The sequence below is a fragment of the Bos indicus genome, chromosome 14 (genome assembly GCF_029378745.1).
Source record: "Bos indicus isolate NIAB-ARS_2022 breed Sahiwal x Tharparkar chromosome 14, NIAB-ARS_B.indTharparkar_mat_pri_1.0, whole genome shotgun sequence".
Lineage (NCBI taxonomy): Eukaryota > Metazoa > Chordata > Mammalia > Artiodactyla > Bovidae > Bos > Bos indicus.
The window spans coordinates 54,394,160-54,418,534 of record NC_091773.1 but is presented as its reverse complement, the minus strand read 5'-3'; positions in this window follow the sequence as shown (position 1 = coordinate 54,418,534).

Sequence of the window (24,375 nt, the reverse complement as noted above, 5' to 3'; positions counted from 1 at the left end):
TAATCAATATATGTATGAAATCTATATATTCAAATAATAGACAGTTGACGTAGTATCAACAGTATTAAAAAATGTTTGACAAAGGCAATAAAAAAGGGGGGAAGACCTTATTCTTAGCCTTTTAGAGTTTTCTTTAGAATTGTTTGATCCATTGGAGCATAAACATACATCATTTTTTGCAAGGCATCAGTCATATTCTTAAATAGGCTATTTGTCAAGTGCATTTACGTGGTACTACTATGAACTGAAGTTAGGATTTACTATCTCAGCCTATACATTACATAGATTTACTAAAATGTTATTTCAAGCATGTAGCCTTAGAGGTCACTCAATTTAACTGTCCCCCAAAGTTATAATAACTGATTATAGTGGAAGTCAAATGGGTAGAATACAAAACTCATAGCCATAACTGAACTGCATTAAATGCATTCACAATGTCAAACTCAATTGCTTCTGGCAGTACCATTTCTGTTATCATGCTGATCAGAAGGTAATGGGAAGTGACAAGCACTATCACGAACACTCCATTGTAAACAAAATACTCTTCAAGCCTTAAGTGACTATGGTGATAGCCTGTTTTCATAGTAGTCAAATCCAGTCAAGTCTTTTACTGCTTTCAGAAATGTGTCTCTGTTTTACAGGAACAAATCATCTACGAAGGACTTTGAATGGCAGCCAGTAGGGAATGCTGAAGAATGATAACAGAGCAAAGTCCACGTAAGGAATAACATAAGGAACTGCTTCCATATACAATACGTTTGTCTGTCTGATTGTGTTTCTCACCCATAAAAAAGGTGCATTATCTACTCTGTGTCCATATAATAAGCTTTCAGGGTTTTATGCATTTATGATAATTTTCCTGTGCTGAAATGACCTATACTCTATTCTTCACTGGCCAATGCTGCTTAATTTTCATGATTTGCCTCACAATATTACAATTTATTGCTTTTCCTAAACTTCTTCATACTCACACACAAATACTTGGCCTTCTACTTGTGTTTCTAGTATTTTATCTAATATTTATAGTATAGTAAATCAAATATCTCAGTCTGTAACTCAAGACACATCATATTCAGCATGTACAAAGCTAAACTTTGTTTTACTTTTTCCAAGGCAAATTGCTCGTACTCTTGAATCAGTTATGTAAGTGACTGGAATTACCATATAACTATGTCAATCATCAAGTCAGAAACTTGGAAATTGATAATAATTGCACTCCATACCTCATCATCAGTTGTATTTGTACAACTGAGATTTTGTCAGTTCTTCATAAAAAAGCTTTTCTGAGCCCTCATGCCATCAGTATCACAAATCTATAGGTTTGCCATCACCTTTCTTCTAACTGAACTGTCTGAAAAATCTCTCCCTTTACTCCACTACTTTGTCATGTTATATCCCCAGCAAATAAATAATACTTGATGGCATTATCAATGAGTCTAATAATACTATATCAAAGTATTCCTGTACACTTCATTGCCTACAAGACTAATATTGCTTTTCTTAACATAAATGTGCTTTCATTTATTCAACCCAAACAATTTTCTGGATACTTCTGGTACATACACTCTCGTTATTATACTATATATTATTCACACATATATACAACAGACATTTATCGAGTGGCACTATGTATCAGACATTATTTTAGGCCCTGCAGTTACAACATTCAACACAATATACAACTCATCAGATCTGGTTTTATCTCTTAACTTCCTTCAGATTTTACTAACATCACCTTTCAATTAACGTCTTCTTTGACAACTCCATTTAAAATTTCACCCCCAAAACCCATTTCCTTTACCTCTTTCCAATTCAGCTTTCCCCACAACTCTTTTAATCCTCAAACCACCACACATTCTAGCTGTCTGGCTATATCACTTTCTCTACTGTAAAGTAAGATTAGTGAGGGCTGAAACTTTTTTGTCCTTTCGTAGTCAGTAATGACAGTGAACAGCTTTAATATGCTATTTATTCTCAAAAGTAAAATGCATCTTACATAATTCAAGCTGGTATTTTATAGTCTAGCTATTACTGTCCAAGTGGAGGGCTTTTCTCCCCACTCCACTGTCAATACTAACTGATGTTAGTTTTATTAACAAAGGTGAAGGATTTATGTATCTGTCTGTATCCCATTTTCCATGATCCAACTATTTTATTTTATATGTTAAACTATGTCCCAAATAATTCCTCTATGAAGCTCTTTTTGATACTCCTTATAGAATTGTGGTCTTTTTGGTTTGGGACACTAATAATAAGTAATGTTTCCATATAAGCACTTGTCATAGGGGATGCACAATTTGCTGGGAAAGATAGAGGGCAGAAGGAGAAGAGGGCATCAGAGGCTGGATGGCATCACCAATGCAATGGACATGAACTTGGGCAAACTCTGGGAGATAGTGAGGGACAGGGAAGCCTGGCTTGCTGCAGTCCATGGGGTCACAAAGAGTCAGACATGAGTGGGCAACAGAACAACAACAACAATGACATACACGAGTTATTTTAATTTTATTCATGTGGGGTTAAGAGAGGTAAGCAAGCATTAGCCAGCACAATCAGAATTTCCTAGAGAATATTATATTTTTTACTCTAGAGAAGAGATGCAAAAGTCACACTAGCTATAGTTGTGGCTTAGATGAGTACATTTTAATGTAAATTTAAAACACTAACACACGAAAATATCCAAGATATATTCTTATTTTGAAAAATAATAAAAAGTGTTTTTGAGAAAAATTTGCAATGAAACTCTTTATTACTTATTCTCTACATGTTTTTGATTTGGACCATAAGGATATATTACATACAGCAACAAATACAATCATCCCTTCCTTTTCTGTATTGGTCAGCATAAAAACTAGAGACATATTCTTCTTTATAGGGTAAACCAAATTCTGATTCTTTAGGCTAGTTGAGCTGTTAGTGATGAGTTGATATATTTAGACATCAAACCCTAGGAGGGAATAGCTAATGAAAGTTAAGTACTTGATTTGTGTGTGGATGTATGTGTAATACTTTTGGGAAATAGTAGAACGATGTTCAATTAAGAAATACTTATTGAGCTTTCCCATTAAGTGTCTGGGATACAGTAGTTTAGTTGATGACTATATTTCCGCCATCCTGGAAATTACTACCTATTCAAGAAAAATCAAATAAATTACTAAAAAGACTTAATACAATATTTAGCAAGTGCCGTGTGAGGAAAGGAGAGGGCACTGGTGTCTGTGTGAGCTTAGTCACTCAATCATGTCCAAGTCTTTGTGACCCCATGACCCTGGAACAAAAACCAAAACGAGAATAGGTCTAACTGGGAAGACCTTTGAAAGGAGACAATATCTATCTATGCCAAAGCCTAAATAATGACAAGGAATCATCCATGAACAAAGAGTGGGCGTTTCACATTCCTGGAAGTGGTAATGACCTGTTAAAATATCCTGAGGCAATAAGGAGACCACTGTGTCTCTGATAATATTGGAGAACAATGAGAAAGATAAGGAGAGTAGTAAGATTTAAGGTTGAAGAGGTTTATAGACACCAGATCCTGCAGGGTTGTAAAAGAAGGGATAGGAGTTTGGATTTTACATCAAGTTCAAAGAACCTTAATCAACAAAGATTCATTACAGCTCATCTTGATCTTTCAAGCAATATTTACTCATTGTTAAATTCTCATAGCACCTTTTCCTACATATCATTTATTCCTTATTTCTCTCTGAAAAATAAGTTAAAACTGTCTTTTGGACTTCTGTTTCATCCCCAAGGAAATTAAGATATACACAATCTTTAAGCCCATTTAGCTTTCACAATATTGCCTGGATTTCAAAGGACCAAATAATAAAGGTCATTTAAAGACCAAACGGAAAACTGCTCCCCTCCAGAAAAATGTTTCATAGATGTAGATGCCACATGTGCATTAAGGAAAATGGCTGACTTCAGTGTGCCTAAAATACATGGTTTTATATCAATACATTTCTCTCAAAATAAAACTATAGAGACTATTGGAATTCCCAGAAACCTTGTAAAATAAACTGAAATAAAACATTATTTCCAAGAACAAAATTTAGGTTGAAGAAACGAAGTGATATAACAGCAATCCTTTATCATTATTATATAAATCTAATTGTTGTGTGAGTAAAAATTCTCATAGCATTAATATGTATGAAATATTCCATTGCTGTGTCTATAATTTTGTAATAATTACCAACAATAAATAAAATACTATTATACGATAATTGAAATCACCAATAAAATGTTTTCCATGTTTAAATTTCAATCACTAATTCAATAATTTATTAATCTGATGAAGGCACTTACTCTGAATGACATTATTATAGAGCAATATGTATTTTTCAAATGTTAACGTCTCATTTCCATCAGGGCTTTTCTTTTAGAGGAAAAGAAACATAAAAATGAAAACTGACATTCAATGAGTACACTAAAATTAGTTATCCATGGTCACATTTCATGGAAATGGACACATCTATTTAAAGTTTCTATCAAATCTATACCCTTTAACTATGTGCAGCCTTCAGAAGTTTATTAAATTCACATGGAGGAAAAAAATAATTCTGGCAGCATTTCCTCAAGTTTTGTGTTAGGTACCCCTGAGTGCCTTTGACGCTGCAGATTACCAGGTTTTATGTTTCCTTAGCTTTATTGTAGGAAACTGCAATCAGCATTTCAAAAAACACCCTTGTGATTCTGATTCAGACTAAGATGGGCTACCAATCAGACACTAAGAAATCTGTCCTATGGTGCAGATTATCTAATGGATAAATACCCAAGAAAGCAGGATTTATAGTTGTGCCTTTATATAAAGGCAAAAAATTCTCTGCTATAAATAGCTCTTATTTTACATTGTAGATGCTCTTCCTTTTTCCCTTTTCAAGCTCATGGCTGTAATATGGATTAATACTAAGTAAGCTCAGCTATCTTCTGTTATAAAATTATTGGGAATTACCCATAAAAGAGTCAGGCACAATCAAATGACAACAACTATCTTTGTTCTGTCATAAGATCAAACATAAAAGAAAATAGCAGCACATAATTGTACTGAAAAAGGATATACATAATTACAAAATGTGAAACATAAGTAATCTATATTGCAATGGCCATACGTGTTAAAAAGTTGTCTATCCTGCTTTAAAAACAAGCACAGCTTCCAAAGAAAAAGATCCTATAATGGAACGACCAATGAATCAAACAAACAAACAAGATTGATTAAGTTAAAATAAATTAAAGTGTTAGTTGCTCAATCGTGCTGACTCTCTGACCCCATGGACTTATAGCCCATCAGGCTCCTCTATCCATGTGATTCTTCAGACAAGAATACTGGTGTGGGTAGACATTCCCTCCTGCAGGGGATCTTCTCAACCCAGAAATTGAACCTGGGTCTCCTGCTTTGCAGGCAGACTCTACCATCGGATCCACCAGGGAAGCCCATTTTATTAGTCTACAAATAGAGAATAGCAATAAAGAGATAGATATTATAAATAAGAACCAAATGGACATTTGCCACTATTCAATTTCTCTGATAATAATGCCTTAATATGTATACATATAGATGATTCACTTTGCTGTACAGAATGGCATCCAGTCCCATCACTTCATGGGAAATAGATAGGGAAACAGTGGAAACAGTGTCAGACTTTATTTTTCTGGGCTCCAAAATCACTGCAGATGGTGACTGCAGCCATGAAATTAAAAGACGCTTACTCCTTGGAAAGAAAGTTATGACCAACCTAGATAGCATATTCAAAAGCAGAGACGTTACTTTGCCAACAAAGGTTCGTCTAGTCAAGGCTATGGTTTTTCCTGTGGTCATATATGGATGTGAGAGTTGGACTATAAAGAAAGCTGAGTGCCGAAGAATTGATGCTTTTGAACTGTGGTGTTGGAGAAGACTCTTGAGAATCCCTTGGACTGCAAGGAGATCCAACCAGTCCATTCTGATGGAGATCAGCCCTGGGATTTCTTTGGAAGGAATGATGCTAAAGCTGAAACTCCAGTACTTTGGCCACCTAATGAGAAGAATTGACTCATTGGAAAAGACTGATGCTGGGAGGGACTGGGGGCAAGAGGAGAAGGGGACGACAGAGGATGAGATGGCTGGATGCGATGGACGTGAGTTTGAGTGAACTCCGGGAGTTGTTGATGGACAGGGAAGCCTGGTGTGCTGCAATTCATGGGGTCGCAAAGAGTCGGACACGACTGAGCAACTCATCTGATCTGATCTGATCTGATTAATAGAAACTAATGTGACATTGTAAAACAACCATACTCCAATAAAAATCATGTGGTTTTTGTGAATGGTACAAAAACTAAATCATCTTGATTTTTTTGTTATTTTGTTTCCATGTTATATATGTTTATATATATATGTTTCCATAACTTTCCATGTTATATTAATTTAATAAAAATATTCAAAAATTAAAAAAATAACGTCTTAGTTGAAGTTATCCTCCATATAATGCCTGGAAAGTTACAATAGCTGCTTTCTCCCACTATCCCCACATCCCATTAGTTTATATACAGTTTTTCTTGTCCCTTCCAATCTTTTTTTTTGTGTGGTAGCCAGACTGACCTGACTTTTCAAATGAGTTGCTCTTCACATCAGGTGGCCAAAATATTGGAGTTTCAGCTTCAACATCGGTCCTTCCAATGAACACCCAGGACTGATCTCCTTTAGGATGGACTGGTTGGATCTCCTTGCAGTCCAAGGGACTCTCAAGAGTCTTCTCCAACACCACAGATTAAAAGCATCAATTCTTCGGCGCTCAGCTTTCTTTATAGTCCAACTCTCACATCCATACATGACCACTGGAAAAACCATAGCCTCGACTAGGTGGACCTTTGTTGACAAAGTAATGTCTCTGCTTTTCAATATGCTGTCTAGGTTGGTCATAGCTTTCCTTCCAAGGAGTAAGTGTCTTTTAATTTCATGGCTGCAATTGCCATCTGCAGTGATTTTGGAGCCCAGAAAAATAAAGTCATCCACTGTTTCCCCATCTATTTGACATGAAGTGATGGGACTGGATGCCATAATAACCTTCATATTTATTATCAGAATAAAATAAATATAAAAACATCACTGAAGTTTTGTATAGGGTAAATTAATTTTTAAGAAATAATATATATATATATATACATATGAATATATGTGAGGTTTTAAGCCAATTATACATATGTAATTACATCATTATATATAATTATGTTATCTTTCTCTAAATTCAATATACATGAAAGGGAAGTATATATATAAATATATATAATTATTATGGAATGTCATAGCAAAATATATTATTTATAAATGAATAAACATTTATTTAGATATAAAAGATTATTTGATTTAGATGTAAAACTAGTTTCTTTTTAGTAGTCATCACCTATATACTGGTTTACTTTAGATGCTGGATATTTAATTTCTCCTTAGTTATTAGAATCTAGAATAATCTGAAATTTGTTTTATTAAATTAATGACAAAATGTCATTAAGACAGTCAAATAATTTGAAAAATATATAAAATTGATAACCATTATATAATTGTCAAGAAACTTCACTACCCATTGTGAAATATAAATTCTGACACACTACCCAAAATTGGCTCATAAACCAGGTATAATTCAAATTGGGTTTTCAAATGTTTTATCACCTGAATTTGGCTCTAAAACGGTCACTTTTCCTTATTATAAGCAGCATATTTTAGTCCTCCCAAGAGATGATTTTATAATTGCTTCCTTATTTTTCCTATTTAAATGTATTTTATGGCAGAATTTTTATGCTATTTTATTATTTAAAATAAATATAAAATATTTATATTTGTCCTAGCCATGGGAACTTACGTATAACATGTTACATTCAGTTCTTTCCAACCTGTTGTATAATTCCAACAGAATTATACATAATAATACTGAGAGTATCAGTTCTACCTTTGAGTTTGCCTTGTCCTAGAGGAAAGAAAATCTTAGTACAGTTATTCATTAATTCAATAAATGTCCATCAACAGCCTATGAGGTTCCAAATATTCTCTCTCTCTAGAACCTGTTGATTGTGACAGCAGTTGCAGTCCTTACCCTGAGAGGTCTAAAGCTAGCATGGGAGACATGTTAATCACTAAAATATAAACCCAACTTCACAGAGCTGTTGGGAGGACTAAGTGGCATAATGCCTATGAAGCACTTGGCTGAATATCTATAGACATCGAGAGCTTAACACATGTTTAGTACCATTATTATTTTTCATATTGAGTACAGTAGAGATTAAGTGCTTAGATTGGATTAAATTATAGTTGTCCAAAATATAACTCATAGCATTTTACCAAGACTAAGAACAGGTACCAGGGAAAACTTCCCTGTAGGCAACAAAATGACAAGTATATTTTTCATGATAAGTACATAGCTACAACATCATGCTTCTCATTTCTGCCTCTAAATCTCAAATGGGCATCTACCTTTGTAGAACTGTTTGTCATATATAAAGCTTTACTACAAGGAAATAGATAAACTATTGTTGTACATCTCTAGGTTTTACACTGTAGGAAGATAAGTTAGAAAAGGGGTTTTTGAACGAATCTCCATTGAACCAGCTTACAGCATCGGCACAGTCTACTGTTCAGCTACTCATATGCAAATACATCATATCTGCTTATCATACTTAATTTTGAAACAATAATGATGCTTTATTTCTAACCATAATATAATTATCTATTGTATTAGTGAAAACACAGACACCATTTACCCAGAAGTGGAGACCTACAAAGTTTTATCAATCACTGCATCTATCTCTGGGTGATGTTCATTTCTTCTTTAGTCCAGTTAAAATCTCATCTGAGCATCTCACAAGGTGCAGAAAATGGTTTTGATAAAATTTAACACCCTCTCATGATAAAAACTCTCCAGTATGGGCAGAGAGGGAAGCTATCACAACATAATAAAGGGCACATATGACAAACCCACAGGAAACATCATTCTCAATGGTGAATAACTGAAAAGATTTCCTTTAAGATCAGGGAAAAGACAAGGATGTCCACTCTCACCACTATTATCCAACACAGTTTTAGAAGTCATAAACATGGCAATCAGAGGAGAAAAAGTAATAAGAGGAATCCAATTTGGAAAGGAAGAAGTAAAACTGTCACTGTTTGCAGATGACATGATACTATACATAAAAAATCATAAAGATGAGAAGCAGGAAACTACTGGTGCTAATCAATGAATTTGGTAAAATTGCAAGATACAAAATTAATTCACAGAAATTTCTTGTGATCCTATACACTAACAACAAAAGATCAGAAAGAGAAAATAAAGAAATAGTCCAATTTGCCACTGCAACAAAAATAATAAAATACCTAGGAATAAATGGAGAAGACTCTTGAGAGTTCCTTGGACTGCAAGGAGATCCAACCAGTCCATTCTAAAGAAGATCAGTCCTGGGTGTTCTTTGGAAGGAATGATGCTAAAGCTGAAACTCCAGTACTTTGGCCACCTAATGAGAAGAACTGACTCATTGGAAAAGACTTTGATTCTGGGAGGGATTGGGGGAAGGAGGAGAAGGGGACGACAGAGGATGAGATGGCTGGAAGGCAACACCGACTCGATGGATGTGAGTTTGAGTGAACTCTGGGAGTTGGTGATGGACAGGGAGGCCTGGTGTGCTGCAATTCATGGGGTCACAAAGAGTTGGACACGATTGAGTGACTGAATTGAACTGAAATGAAACCTTATTAAGGAGGATAAAGACCTGCTCTTGGAAAACTGTAAGATACTGATGAAAGAAATAGAAGATGACACAAACAGATGAAGAGATATAACATAATCTTGGATTAGAAGAATCAATATTGTGAAAATGCTTATACTACCCAAGGCAATCTACAGATTCAATGAAATCCCTATCCAACTGTTAATGGCATTTTCCACAGAACTAGCATTTTGCAATTTGTATAGAAACACAAAAGATCTGAATAGCCAAAGCAATTTTGAGAAAGAAAACATGGAGCTGGAGGAATCAGGTTCCCTGACTTCAGTCTATACAACAAAGCTACCATAATCACAACAGTATGGTACTAGTATAAAAACAGAAATATAGATCAATGAAATGGATAGAAAGTCCATGTAAAATAATGAAATTTGAACACTCCCTAACACCATATGAGAAAAGAAGCTCAAAATGGATTAAATACCTAAATGTAAGTTCAGACACTGTAAAACTCTTAGAGGACAACATGGCCAGAACACTCTGACATAAATCACAGTAAGATCTTGATCCACCTCCTAGAGTAATGAAAGTAGAAAGAAAAATAAACAAGTAAGACCCAATTAAACTTAAAAGCTTTTGCACAGCAAAGGAAACCATAAACAAGATATACAATCCTCAGAATGGGAGAAATGGGAGAAAATATTTGCAAATGAAGCAACTGACAAAGGATAATCTCCAAAATATATGAATAGCTCACGCAGCTCAATGTCAACATAACAAACAACCCAGTTAAAAAATAAGCAGAAGACCTAAACAGACATTTCTCCAAAGAAGACATACAGATGACCAATAAACACTTGAAAAGATGCTCAACATAATTATTATAAATATGCAGATCAAAACTATAGTGAGGCATCACTTCACACTGGTCAGAATGGCCATCATCAAGCAGTCTACAAACAATAAATTCTGGAAAGGGTATTAGTTCAGTTCAATTCAATTCAGTCACTCAGTCGTGTCTGACTCTTTGTGACCCCATGAAGCACAGCACGCCACGCCTCCCTGTCCATCATCAACTCCCGGAGTTCACTCAGACTCACGTCCATTGAGTCAGTGATGCCATCCAGCCATCTCATCCTCTGTTGTCCCCTTCTCCTCCTGCCCCCAATCCCTCCCAGCATCAGAGTCTTTTCCAATGAGTCAACTCTTCGCATGAGGTGGCCGAAATACTGGAGTTTCAGCTTTAGCATCATTCCTTCCAAAGAAATCCCAGGGCTGATCTCCTTCAGAATGGATTGGTTGGATCTCCTTGGGGAGAGGGTATGGAGAATAATGAAACCTTTTACACTGTTGGTAGGCATGTAAATTGGTACAGCCACTATGGAAAACAGTATGAAGTTTCCTTTAAAAAACTTATAAATAGAACTACCATATGACCCAGCAATCTTGCTTCTGGGCATATACCCAGAGAAAAACAAAATTCAAAAAGATACATGCACCCCAACCTTCACTGCAACACTATTTACAATAGCTAAATGTGGAAGCAAACTGTTCATCAAAGAGGAATGGATAAAGAGGATGTGGTAAATATATATAATGAATATTCAGTTCAGTCAGTTCAGTTTCACTTATCCATAAAAAGGAACAAAATTGTACCATTTTCAGAGACGTGGACAGACCTGGAGACTGTCATACAGACTGAAGTAAATCAGAAAGAGAAAAAGAATATCATATAATATTTCATATATGTGGAATCTATAAATATGGTACAGGTGAAACTATTTGCACAGTAGAAATAGAGACACAGATGCAGAGAACAAATGTACAGATACTGAGAGGGGAAGGGGGGCTAGGATGAATTGGAAGATTGAGATTGACATATATACACTACTAAATGGGCTTCCCTCTTGGCTCAGATGGTAAAGAATCTGCCTGCAATGTAGGAGACCTGGGGTCAATCTCTGCGTTGGGAAGATCTGCTGGAGAAGGGAATGGCTACCCATTTCAGTATTCTTGTCTGGAGAATTCCATGGAGAGAGGAGCCTGGTGGATTATAGTCCATGGGGTCACAAAGAGTCAGACATGACTGAGAAACTAACACTTTCACTTTTTCATGTATAAATCCATACCTCATGAGAATCTACTGTATAGAGTACGGAACTCTACTCAGTGCTGTGTGGTGACCTAAATGGGAAGGAAATCTAAAAAGAGGGGATATATATATATATATATATATATATATATATATATATACACACACATACATACACACACACACACACACACACACACACATAGATGATTCATTTTGCTGCACAGCAAAAACCAACAAAATATTGTAAAACAACTATACAGAAATAAAAATTAATAAAATAAATTTCAATTATTAGCCAAAAAAACTCATCTAGATTGTAGCCTACAGAATAAATTATAAATCTAAGGACCTCCAACCCATCCTATATATAATTGTAGAGAAAAGTTAGTAGATAAAGATTAAAGTTAATAAAAAGTAGAACAAATTAAAATATGGTATCTAATATAGTGATTGTTTCTGCAACTGTCCATAATTTGATAGCTAGTCTTTACAACTTATTTCTCTATCATGCATTTTTTTTTCCTTTGCCATCATAATGAACCTCATCTGATCTGGCTAGTTTATCTAATGAAGTAGCTCAAACCTTTATTTATAAGGGTTTTACTTTGCTGACCCCATTTATATTAGCTTTCTGGACCCAACTATCACTTTTTACCACTGTACATTACAATATTAAAAGGTGGCTCAGAGGATTCCCCCAGGCTTCAGATATGATCTTGCTTTATAGCTACTCCCAATTTTCCATTAAATTTTAGGCCCTAGGAAACACAGAAGCACTGTGCTTTGCTGTCTACTCAGGGGAATGAGAAGGATGAATGATAAGTGACTGGCTGAGTTATCAACTTAGTGGAACCATTCTTTTGTCTTCTAGTGGAGGCATTCCTCCATTGGTTCTAAGAACTGTAGACCAGCATAGTACAACATCACAGGCATAGGCAACGAACAAACAAGCAAAGACAAAAAAAAAAAAACAAAAACAAGAAAAAACACAATACAAAATTCTAAGTTGTTAATTGTATTAGTGACAGCTATCTCACTACTATTTTTTATTTTCCAGACTTACATATACCGGATGTAGGTAAACAAAACAATCAGTTCAGTTAAGTTGCTCAGTTGTGTCCAACTCTTTGCAACGCAATGGGCTGCAGCATGTCAGGCTTCCCTGGCCATCACCAACTCCTGGACCTACTCAAACTCATGTCCATCATGTCGGCAATGCCATCCATCCATCTCATCCTCTATCGTCCCCTTCTCCTCCCGCCTTCAATCTTTTCGAGCAACAGGGTCTTTTCCAATGAGTCAGTTCCTCGCATCAGGTGGCCAAAGCACTGGAGTTTCAGCTTCAACATCTGTCCTTCCAATGAACACCTAGGACTGATTTCCTTTAGGACTGACAGGTTGGATCTCCTTGCAGTCCAAGGGACTCTCAAGAGTCTGCTCCAACACCACAGTTCAAAAGCATCAATTCTTCGGCACTCAGGTTTCTTTATAGTCCAACTCTCACATTCACACATGACTACTGGAAAAACCATAGCTTTGACTGAACGGACCTCTGTTGGCATAGTAATGTTTCTGTTTTTAATATGCTGTCTAGGTTGATCATAGATTTTCTTTCAGGGAGCAAACATCTTTTAATTTCATGGCTGCAGTCACCATCTGCAGTAATTTTGGAGCCCAAGAAAATAGTCTCCCACTGTTCCCATTGTTTCCCCATCTATTTGCCATGAAGTGATGGAACCGGATGCCATGATTTTAGCTTTCTGAATGTTGAGTTTTAAGCCAGCTTTTTGACTCTCCTCTTTCACTCTCATCAAGAGGCTCTTTAGTTCTTCAATTTCTGCCATAAGGGTGGTGTCCTCTGCGTATCTGAGGTTATTGATATTTCTCCCAGCAATCTTGATTCCAGCTTGTGCTTCATCCAGCCTGGAATTTTGCATGATGTATTCTACATATAAATTAAATAAGCAGGTGATAATATACAGCCTTGACGTACTCCTTTTCCTATTTGGATCCAGTCTGTTGTTTCATGTCCAGTTCTTACTGTTGCTTCTTGACCTGCATACAGATTTCTCAGGAGGCAGGTCAGGTGGTCTGGTATTACCATCTCTTTCAGAATTTTCCACAGTTTGTTGTGATTCATACAGTCAAAGGCTTTGGCATAGTCAGTTAAGCTTAAGTAGGTGTTTTTCTGGAATTTTCTTGCTTTTTGATGATCCAGCAGATGCTGGCAATATGATCTCTGGTTCCTCTACCTTTTCTAAAATCAGCTTGAACATCTGGAAGTTCATGGTTCACATACTGTTGAAGTCTGGCTTGAAGAATTTTGAAAAAAAAAAGAAAAAAAAAAAAAGAATTTTGAGTATTACTTTGCTAGCATGTGAGATGATTGCAATTGTGTGGTAGTTTGAGCATTCTTTGGCATTGCCTTTCTTTGGGATTGGAATGAAAACTGACCTTTTCCAGTCCTGTGGCCACTGCTGAGTTTTCCAAATTTGCTGACATATTGAGTGCAGCACTTTAACAGCATCATCTTTTAGCATTTGAAATAGCTCAACTGGAATTCCATCACCTCCACTAGCTTTGTTCTTAATGATGCTTCCTAAGGCACACTTGACTTCACATTCCAGGATGTCTGGCTCTAGGTAAGTGATCATACCATCATGGTTATCTGGGTCATGAAGATCTTTTTTGTATAGTTCTTCAGTGTGTTTTTGCCACCTCTTCTTAATATTCTGCTTCTGTTAGATCCATACCATTTCTGTCCTTTTATTGAGCCCATCTTTGCATGAAATATTCCCTTGGTATCTCTAATTTTCCTGAAGAGATCTCTAGTCTTTCCCATTTTATTCTTTTCCTATATTTCTTTACATTGATCATGGAGGAAGGCTTTCTTATCTCTCCTTGCTATTCTTTGGAACTCTGCATTCAAATGGGTATCTCTTTCCTTTTCTCCTTTACCTTTAGCTTCTCTTCTCAGCCATTTGTAAGGCCTTGTCAGACAACCATTTTGCCTTTTTACATCCCCCCTCACCCCCGACCCGGGGATGGTATTGATCACTGCCTAAAGTCATATATTGTTTATTCTTGATGGTACATAATATATTATTTTGTGGAAAAATACTAACATTTCAACCTTTTTAAAAAAAGATTCAGAGGAGGACTGTGAATGTGAAGTATTTTAGTAAAAAATATAAATAATAAAAAAAACCATGTCATAGATTTATTGGTGGTATTTAAATTTTTTATTTTAGTGTTACAAAAAGTAATGGTGCAATTACATTGGTGTGCTTGATTTTATGAGGTTTCATAAAAAGTCAAGTCTTCATTTCTTCACAGGCCATGTACCTGTGTCACTCAGATCTCCCTTCAAGAGAGAATCTACTGTTAGGAGTGTCACTGGCTGTTAGACTCCAGTTGTGGCAATTTTGGAATCCATTTCAGTTTTTCTCTGGAGGCCAGCCTCCCCAATCTTCTCTCAGTTAATGTGGGAGCATGGCAGGTTCACTAGGGATGGGCCATTTCTGTCCAATGTCTAATATCTCTAATTAGAAGTCCTTTCTCCAGGGTTTCATTGACTTAACCAAGGTTTTCTTAGATTAGCACTATTTGCCTCTCTTTCAAGATAATAAAAAGTTTCTTTAGACTATCAGGCTCAAGTGAGAAATTCAAGTCTTCAATCTGCTTTTTGTTGAAATGCTAGGATTTACATGGGCATTTGCCACTAAAAGGTATTCTTCATCTTATGCTTTTGTAATTGAAGTAGATGAAAAAACTTTTCCAGTTCTTTGAGGTCAGGTTTTTCTGAATTCTATCAATTCTCTTCCTTATATAAATGAAAATCATTAAATGATGGCCCAAGGTTGCCTTTTTCTTGTTCTTTTTTTTTTTTTTTCCCCCAAATGTAGTTGCCAAAACTATGTTTGTTCTTTCTAATCACTTTTTCTAGAGCTTTTGGTTCAATATAGTTAGGATTTGCCTTCTAAGTTATCATGATAAACAGTTTTACTAAATAAAACACCCATACTCAGTCTGTTTCTTTAATGCCCATATAAGACCACTAAGTCAATGCCATTTGACAGAATTTTTGTCAGAGAAAATAAATGCAGAAACAAACAATATCAGATCTCAGTGACATAATACAATAATTATTCCTTGCTTGCATCACTGTCTAACATGGTTGGTCAAGGCGTCTCTGTTAACTCGTCATACACGCACCCTGATGCCCTCTATCCTGTTATGTTACTCTCTTCAACCATATATCTGCTAAGGTCAAGGTACATGGGAAAATGTGTACTGAGGGGGCACATCAACTCTTAACTGTCCACAAGAAGTGATTTTTCACCTCATCATTGGTGAGAATTAGTTATGTGACAAATCAAATGAAATGGAGCTGGAACATTATGTTTGACTATTTTTCCAGAAAGAAGAAAGCCTCTTTGTTATAACCTAAATAGGCATCATTATAAAAAGGAAATTCTTTATGTTGAGACATAAAAATATCTCAATTCTTGCTTTCATATTCACTTTGACCAATGGTGTAGCTAGTAAGCACTCTGGTGACTGAGGATGGAAGCCAGTTGCTAGGCAGATAAGTCATTTTGATCCCATTATTATTGAGAGCAATTTTGTGCAGAGAGGACCTATAGGTAAGCATTATAGACTCATTCCAAAGCTATAACCCCATAATTAATCATTAGACACGCTGGTCACTAGTCTTATCTCTTTCCTTACAAAGTATCCAACCACTCATATAAACCATCACACACACACACACCTCTGGCCACCTCTTTTTCCATAAAAATGGGTTACTTAAAGGAATAGGTTAAAATTCTGCCTACTTTGAAAAATGTTCTTCTCTAGTCTCCATCAGAGTAAGTTAGTGGGATTCCAAAGCTACCACAATTCATTTCTGGCTAGTGATAGCATATTCTGAACAGGCTTTTGTAAATCAGGCAAAAGGATTATCTTTTCCTTCTCAGTCAACTGCATATAGGGAACTCACACAGGGGTTATAGCTATGTGTTGAAGCAGAAGGAGATGCACTGAAAGTGTGAGCTAACTACTTATAGATGAAGTACTGTTGACGATATCTGGCTATAAGGCTGGATGGAACAGATATGATCTGATTTGTGAAGGCAAGCTCAGGAGATGAGGTCACTCAAGTTTCCAGTAGAAAGTATTCAGCCTCTACCATGGTTCAACAGCAGGCAAGATTTACTTCTATTTCTCCAAAGCAGAAATGTTATTTGATGAAGAGGAAACATTTTAAAATAAATTTCTGAAGTCATTTGTTACTATTCTACAGTTGAGGCTTTCCATGGTACCAATCAGCATTACAACCCACTAACAATATTTTGAGAAACATTAAGTCACTCAAGTCATACAATTGTTTGCTCCTGGAGCAGCTGATGAATTTTCTCTTTTTTGGGAACATGTTAAAAATGGACAACCTTAGATAATCTTTGAATGGTCAAACCTTTTAAGGAGCATGCCTCCTTTTTAGTTCTAGAAAGTGCAAAGCACAGCAATCGGTTTTTAATTGGAAGAGGATATCCTAAGATGCTCTAGATATTTTAGTCATCAAGCATTCACTGAAGAGATGGCCACTGATTCCCATGGAGTTTATTTCCCATTTTGACATTCATGAATTATCCTATGGTACTGAAGTATCTCCTATTCCTGATCACTTGGTTCTACTAGCCTGATGTTATCAATGCAGTGGAGCAATGTAGTATCTACTGGTTTATAAGTGTTTGAAGATTAAATTACATATAAGATTAAGGAATAGATATACTCCTGAACCAACACAGTAAATGTGTATTAATAACCATGCTAGATGAAAGCAAAATTGAAAAAGATGCTTTATCAGATTGATTACTATATATCATGCATCAGGGTTTAACCATTTCACTCCAATAATGAAATCATATGTGAGACTATATTTGCAGTTTGCTTTTTACTTTGTAAAATATTATCAATCAAAATCCATGTATCACACCAAAGAGTTAATCAAGCAAGTTTAAGTTAGATATAATAGAGATAAATCGCCTGCATTCCTCAACTATTTAAGGATGTCACTAATTTGTAGTTTTTCAAGGGATATAGTACTTATTTAAACACACAATTTTGGTAGGACAAGAGAACAACAGTCGGTTTCCCACCTGATGCTTTCTCCAACAGAAGCAAAGGATTTTTGGGTCAGAAGCCAAAGGGAGGTCTGGCAAATATCTGAGTTTGTCTACTGCAATGAGAGATATAGATTCCATGAAATAAAAACAAGACGAATACTGAGATCCACTGGGTCAATTGCAAATTGAATTTGGTCCAAAAGAATATTTGTTACCTAGTCCAGTACTCTTGCCTGGAAAATCCCATGGATGGAGGAGCCTGGTAGACTTCAGTCCATGGGGTTGCGAAATCAGACACGACTTAGCGACTTCACTTTCACTTTTCACTTTCATGCATTGGAGAAGGAAATGGCAACCTACTCCAGTGTTCTTGCCTGGAGAATCCCAGGGATGGCAGAGCCTGGTGGGCTTCTGTCTCTGAGGTTGCACAGAGTCGAAGTGCGAAGCTGAAGTGACTTAGCAGCAGCAGCAGTCCTATTAAACCTACTCTGACGAGGAAACTATATTAACCTTCATTGTTCTCTGTGATTGGTGTTTTAGCTCAGAGGATGGTTCAGTAAGCCCCCTCAATATTGAGGTATTTTTCTTTTCTACAGTGCACTGCTGCCCTGGTAAATGGTTGCATGTCTCTTTAGGAAAAGCTAGGAGGAAGAAGATACAATATAATTTTTTAAGAGTTTTCTCAAAAGTACCAGGCCTATTTTTCTTCAAGGATCTCTTAATCTATGAAATTACCTAGTCGTGGGAATTAGACAATTATATATGACTCATATGCAGAGTACATCATGAGAAACGCTGGGCTGGAGGAAACACAAGCTGGAATCAAGATTGCTGGGAGAAATATCAATAACCTCAGATATGCAGATGCACCACCCTTAGGGCAGAAAGTGAAGAAGAAATAAAGAGCCTCTTGATGAAAGTGACAGAGGAGAGTGAAAAAGTTGGCTTAAAGATCAACATTCAGTAAACTAACGGCATCCGGTCCCATCACTTCATGGCAAATAGATGGGGAAACAGTGGAAACAGTGGCAGACTACTTTTGGGGGCTCTAAAATCACTGCAGATGGTGATTGCAGCCATGAAATTAAAAGACGCTTACTCCTTGGAAGGAAAGTTATGACCAACCTAAATAACATATTGAAAAGCAGAGACATTACTTTGCCAACAAAAGTCCGTCTAGTCAAGGCTATGGTTTTTCCAGTGGTCATGTATGGATGTGAGAGTTGGACTATAAAGAAAACTGAGCACCAAAGAATTGATGCTTTTGGACTGTGGTGTTGGAGAAGACTCTTGAGAGTCCCTTGAACTACAAGGAGATCCAATCAGTCCATCCTAAAGGAAATCAGTCCTGTGTGTTTATTGCAAGGTCTCTTGTTGAAGCTGAAGCTCTAATACTTTGGCCACCTGATGCAAAGAGCTGACTCATTTGAAAAGACCCTGATGTTGGGAAAGATTGATGGCAGGAGGAGAAGGGGACAACAGAGGATGAGATGGCTGGATGGCATCACCGACTCAATGGACATGGGTTTGGGTGAACTCTGGGAGTTGGTAATGGACAGGGAGGCCTGGTGTACTGCGGTTCATGGGGTCGCAAAGAGTTGAACATGACTGATCGACTGAACTGAACTACTTTTATGGTGGTTCAAAGTCACGCCTAGAAAGTTTTTGTTTGTGTCTTTGTTTCTCTAACTTATGGATGAAAATGAAACCTATTATAACTTCCCCTTGATTTTGGTATTGACAAATATACATTTAGGTCAAATAATTCATATTATCAGTTTCCTTTTGCTGTCTGTTATGGTTCAGTTCAGTTCAGTCACTCAGTCGTGTCTGACTCTTTGCAACCCCATGGACTGCAGCACACTAGGCCTGCCTGGTGTTAATTTCCTAGTGCATTCAATGTTAATTTGCTTAAGTGTTTACATTCTTTTTAAGGAATTTCTGTCAACTTTATTTACTTAAATGCCACTGATTCAAAGTTTCATTTCACTAACTAAGCAGACTCTCCCAGTTGTATAAGTTAAGTGAGTGAAGAATAAACTGTGAGTGTGATCACTTCAATGTAAAATGTGTTCATGTTCCTTGGGGTAGCACCTTTAGAACCTATTACATCAATGTTCCCAAATATTGTCCAATATAAATAAGCAAAATACTGAAATTCATTTGTTGCATGAGGCTTTTTGTTCTGAATTTGACTTTGGTAATTGTTCACTGGGACAGAGAGAGAGAGAGATTCCTAGTTCTAGGTCTGGAGGGAATAAGACGTAAAGGAGAATCTGAAGGAACTGACACCTCTTGCAGGGTAACTATCTCAGCTTACATCATTGTAAGGTGTTTAAGTAAAGCAGGATGAGTGCCACAGGACAGAGAAGGGGCTCTTTCAGTAGCAAAGGAGATTGTGTGAGGTTAGCTGTACTCAGAGCTACCTGAATCCAATAAAATATTTCCATTCAAAATTTGAGGTTCCCACAATTTGTTATAAGATTCCTGGTGATTCTGTAAATTCAATCTATGCTGGATTTGAGTAATAGCATCAGAATCTACATCTGAAGTGAAAGGAATGCAATTAGACACAACCTTTTAACCCTGAATCTTTATACTCCTCATGCCTATCACAGTGGTCTACAAAAATAAGTACATTCTTGACCAACTCTTACTTTTAATACATGCTTCATTTCAGTTGATTCAACACAGGATGCCATAGATTGTCAGCATGCCATCATCAAAGGTAAACAGATCATCAGTAAGTTAAAACTCAATCAGGTAATAATTCCTAGATTCTCAATTTCTTAAGTGTATATCTCCTCTGACAATTATTCAGTAAAGCTTTTTTTGTTTGAGGCAACATAATTCCCCACCCCAACCCCAATTAGTTTATTGGAAGAAGGTTGATATAAAATTGATTAATTATAAAATTTCTGAGAATTCTGTAATCTAATCAAAGAATCAGGCTTTGCAATCACACAGAAAGAATTGGAGCAGCAATCATAAGTGTGTGATCATAACACATGACAATCTAAAGATTGTATCATAGCTATAGTTGTCCAACCTTTAGCACCTACAGCATTTTACCAAGTCCGGAGTAAGTTTACACTGGTATGCCTGACAGAATATCCAATAACTCTATAGGCTGTCATTGCCTTACTTCTGCTTCCAAACCTCATAGGGATGCTTCTCCTCAGTGGATCCAGATCATGTGCACTATCCAAGCTGCAAGAGTGTCTGGGAAAGATAATCTTTAGCTTTTTTTTTTTTTTTTCCCCATCTCTACACCATAGAGAGGTAAGCTTAAAGGAAGGTGTGACTGAGCCAACATTTGAGATTTATCATATCTGGAGAAAGGGATATCAAGTCAAAGGACTGGAGATGAAAGAGAGTGAGTGTTATCCAAAAGTAATACAGCTAAACCAGCACTGCTTAAGATGCTCAATTAAAAAGAAATGCTCAAGATGCTCAATTAAAAAGAAATGCTCTAGTCAAAAAAGAGAAATATAAATATTATATACTGACACACACACACACACACACACATATATATATATATATGAAATCTGGAAAGATGGCACTGATGAGTTATTTGCAGGGCGGCAATGGAGAAATGGAGTTTATTTGCAGGGCAGTATTCTTGCCTGAAAAATCCCATGGAAGGAGGAGCCTGGTAGGCTACAGTCCATGGGGTCGCAAAGAGTTGGACAGGACTTAGTGACTTCACTGTCAATGGAGAAACAGACATAGAGAACAAGCCCATGGACACGGGGGAGGGTAGGAGGGAGAGGGTGAGATGTATGGAGAGAGTAACATGGAAACTTACATTACCTTATGTAAGATAGACAGCCAATGGGAATTTGCTGTATGATGCAGGAACTCAAACAGGGGCTCTGTGACAATCTAAAAGGGTGGAGTGGGGAGGGAGATGGAGGGAGGTTTAGGAGGGAGGGGACATGGGTGTACCTATGGCTGACTCTTGTTGATGTTTGACAGAAAACAACAAAATTCTATAAAGCAATTATCCTTCAGTTAAAAAAATGAACTGGCAAAAAAAAAAAAAAAAAAAGAAATACTCTAATCAAATGATTGAAGAAATGTTGTATATTCTTAGAGATTTATAATGCATAATTACTAATTACTCTAGGAAAAATCTTCACTTAGAAAATATCTTTGGTAATCTTTTAGTTAAGGATTTTTCAAGTTTATTTATCCAGATTAAACTTGTTTTACATAATAGCTATTAACATGCATGTAAGAGTGCCTGTGGAACATGTTTTAGGAAATTTGATATTAGAATGGAGGCATCGGAAGAATGGTGGTTGACAAAGAAGAGGCTAGAGATGATTTTTGTCTTATTGTCTAGTTAGGGAAATTGACACTTTAAATCAGTAAAGGTATAATCATTTAAAAGCTGAGCAATAGCATGGCACAATAAGATTTAATTTACATCACAGGCACCTGTGTAAAGAAAGCAGACCCTAGTTATGAGACCATCATCTCATGGTCCAGATGAGAAAACATGAGATTGAAATATTATTTGTTAGTATGTGTGGAAAGTCCTTTTCACGATGTCATGAAAGACATCACGAAAATTCAAAATTTAAAGTCCCCAAATTTAAGCTAGAATGAGAAACAAAGGAAGCTTGCATTCCATTGTCCACCTTCATCGCTCAGCTCACTTGTCTCTTTTTCCCCTGCCTACCTTATGAGGAAGTTCCAATTTCGTCCTTGATCACATCAGAAAACAAGGCAAAAATGAAAATTTCCCTGAATATTGAGGAGTAGCAGAAGCCAGAGAATATGTATGTGTCAAGAACTTAGTCTCCAAAGACCAAAATCAGGGATGCACAGTCAAGAGTAGTTATAAAACAGGAGATGATACGGGGGACATGTTACTAATGCAAACAGTGCTGAAATGGAACATGGGTATGAGAGTAAATCTGCCCAAAGTGATAATGTTAATATAAACTAAAAATATAGTTTTATTTTGATTATCTGTGAAACTTGGTCTTTGGGTTTTTGTGTACATTGGAGTGAGTAAAAATACAGAGTTTATGCCTTACCATGTAATGAGAGGGCCAGGAGAGAAAAAGGAGCCACAACAAAATTAGAGCTCAAACACTAAATAAGCCAGTGTTGGTTGGGACAAGGAAAAACAAGGCACAGAAAAGATAATAATATCTGATCACACATTATCTGGTATGATAAAGCATCTTTAAAAATTTTAAATGCTTGTATCTTAATCTTATTGTTATTAGAGACTGGTTAGAGTTTAGCAGAATTTGTTTCCGTTTCAAAATTTTTATTATTATTAAAAGTTGTTAGTGCAACTAGTATCAGTGGTCCAAAACTTTAATACAGTTTGCTAAACTAATGAAAGTAAAGCACTTACATATTTCTATACTGGTTTAATAACTTAAAAAAAAAAAAGATTTAGCTTCCCACAGGGGAAACATTTTAATTTGGCAGCAAAATGTGTTATTGAATATCGAGCTCATGGTTGGATATTTTTCCCTTGAAAGTTGATAGATTTGAGATGAATGGATAAAATGTAAAATCCCCTAGTTGATGTTTCACATACAAGTTGGGGAAAATGTGTTGAACTGTATTAAATAATTGATGAAAACTAAAACACCTATTAGCAGCATGTAATTCATATTTCTGACTATATTCACACCCTGGCTCTTTTTCTTATAAAACCTTTGGAATAAATATTTGTGTTAACTACTTAATTTAGTTATTCAATTCTCTATCAAAATTTATATTCATTGTGTTAACAACGTAACACATTATATATACATATTTTAACATTTTAAATGTAAAATTACTTTGATGTATTTCTGGTAGTAAAGGAGTGGGTCATCACAAATTAAAATACCTTAGCCATTTCTATAGCAAATACTTGGGCACATTTAGTTATTAAAGATTGATAGAACAAGAATCTTCTAAGAAAATGTGCACATTTTTAAAAGATCACACAGGCTAACAAAAAACTTCTCTAAGTATCTGAAATACTACTAAAATAATCTTAAATCATGTAAAGTTCACTACAATGTTTGTTTTTTTTTAATCATTAATAATATTTCCAGTAATGTTTAGAATCAGAATGTACTCAGTTGTGTTTTAAATTTTGTATCCCAGATTTAGACATAGAATTTCTTTAAGTTGCAGAGTAAAAAAAGTCACCTGATGATTAATTATCAAGATTGGGAAAATGGCTTCTAAAATGTATAGATTAATAATTTTATTTGCTTTATAGGTATGGATTATAGAATAGAACTATATTCTGGTATAAAATTGAATATAATATTTTATAACAATAAACATAATATTTTCCTTAAAGTACAGACTTACATGTGTGGTAATTTAGCATCTCTACTTTTAAATAACCACCCTTATGGCAGAAAGTGAAGAAGAACTAAAGAGCCTTTTGATGAAAGTGAAAGAGGAGAGTCAAAAAGTTGGCTTAAAACTCAACAT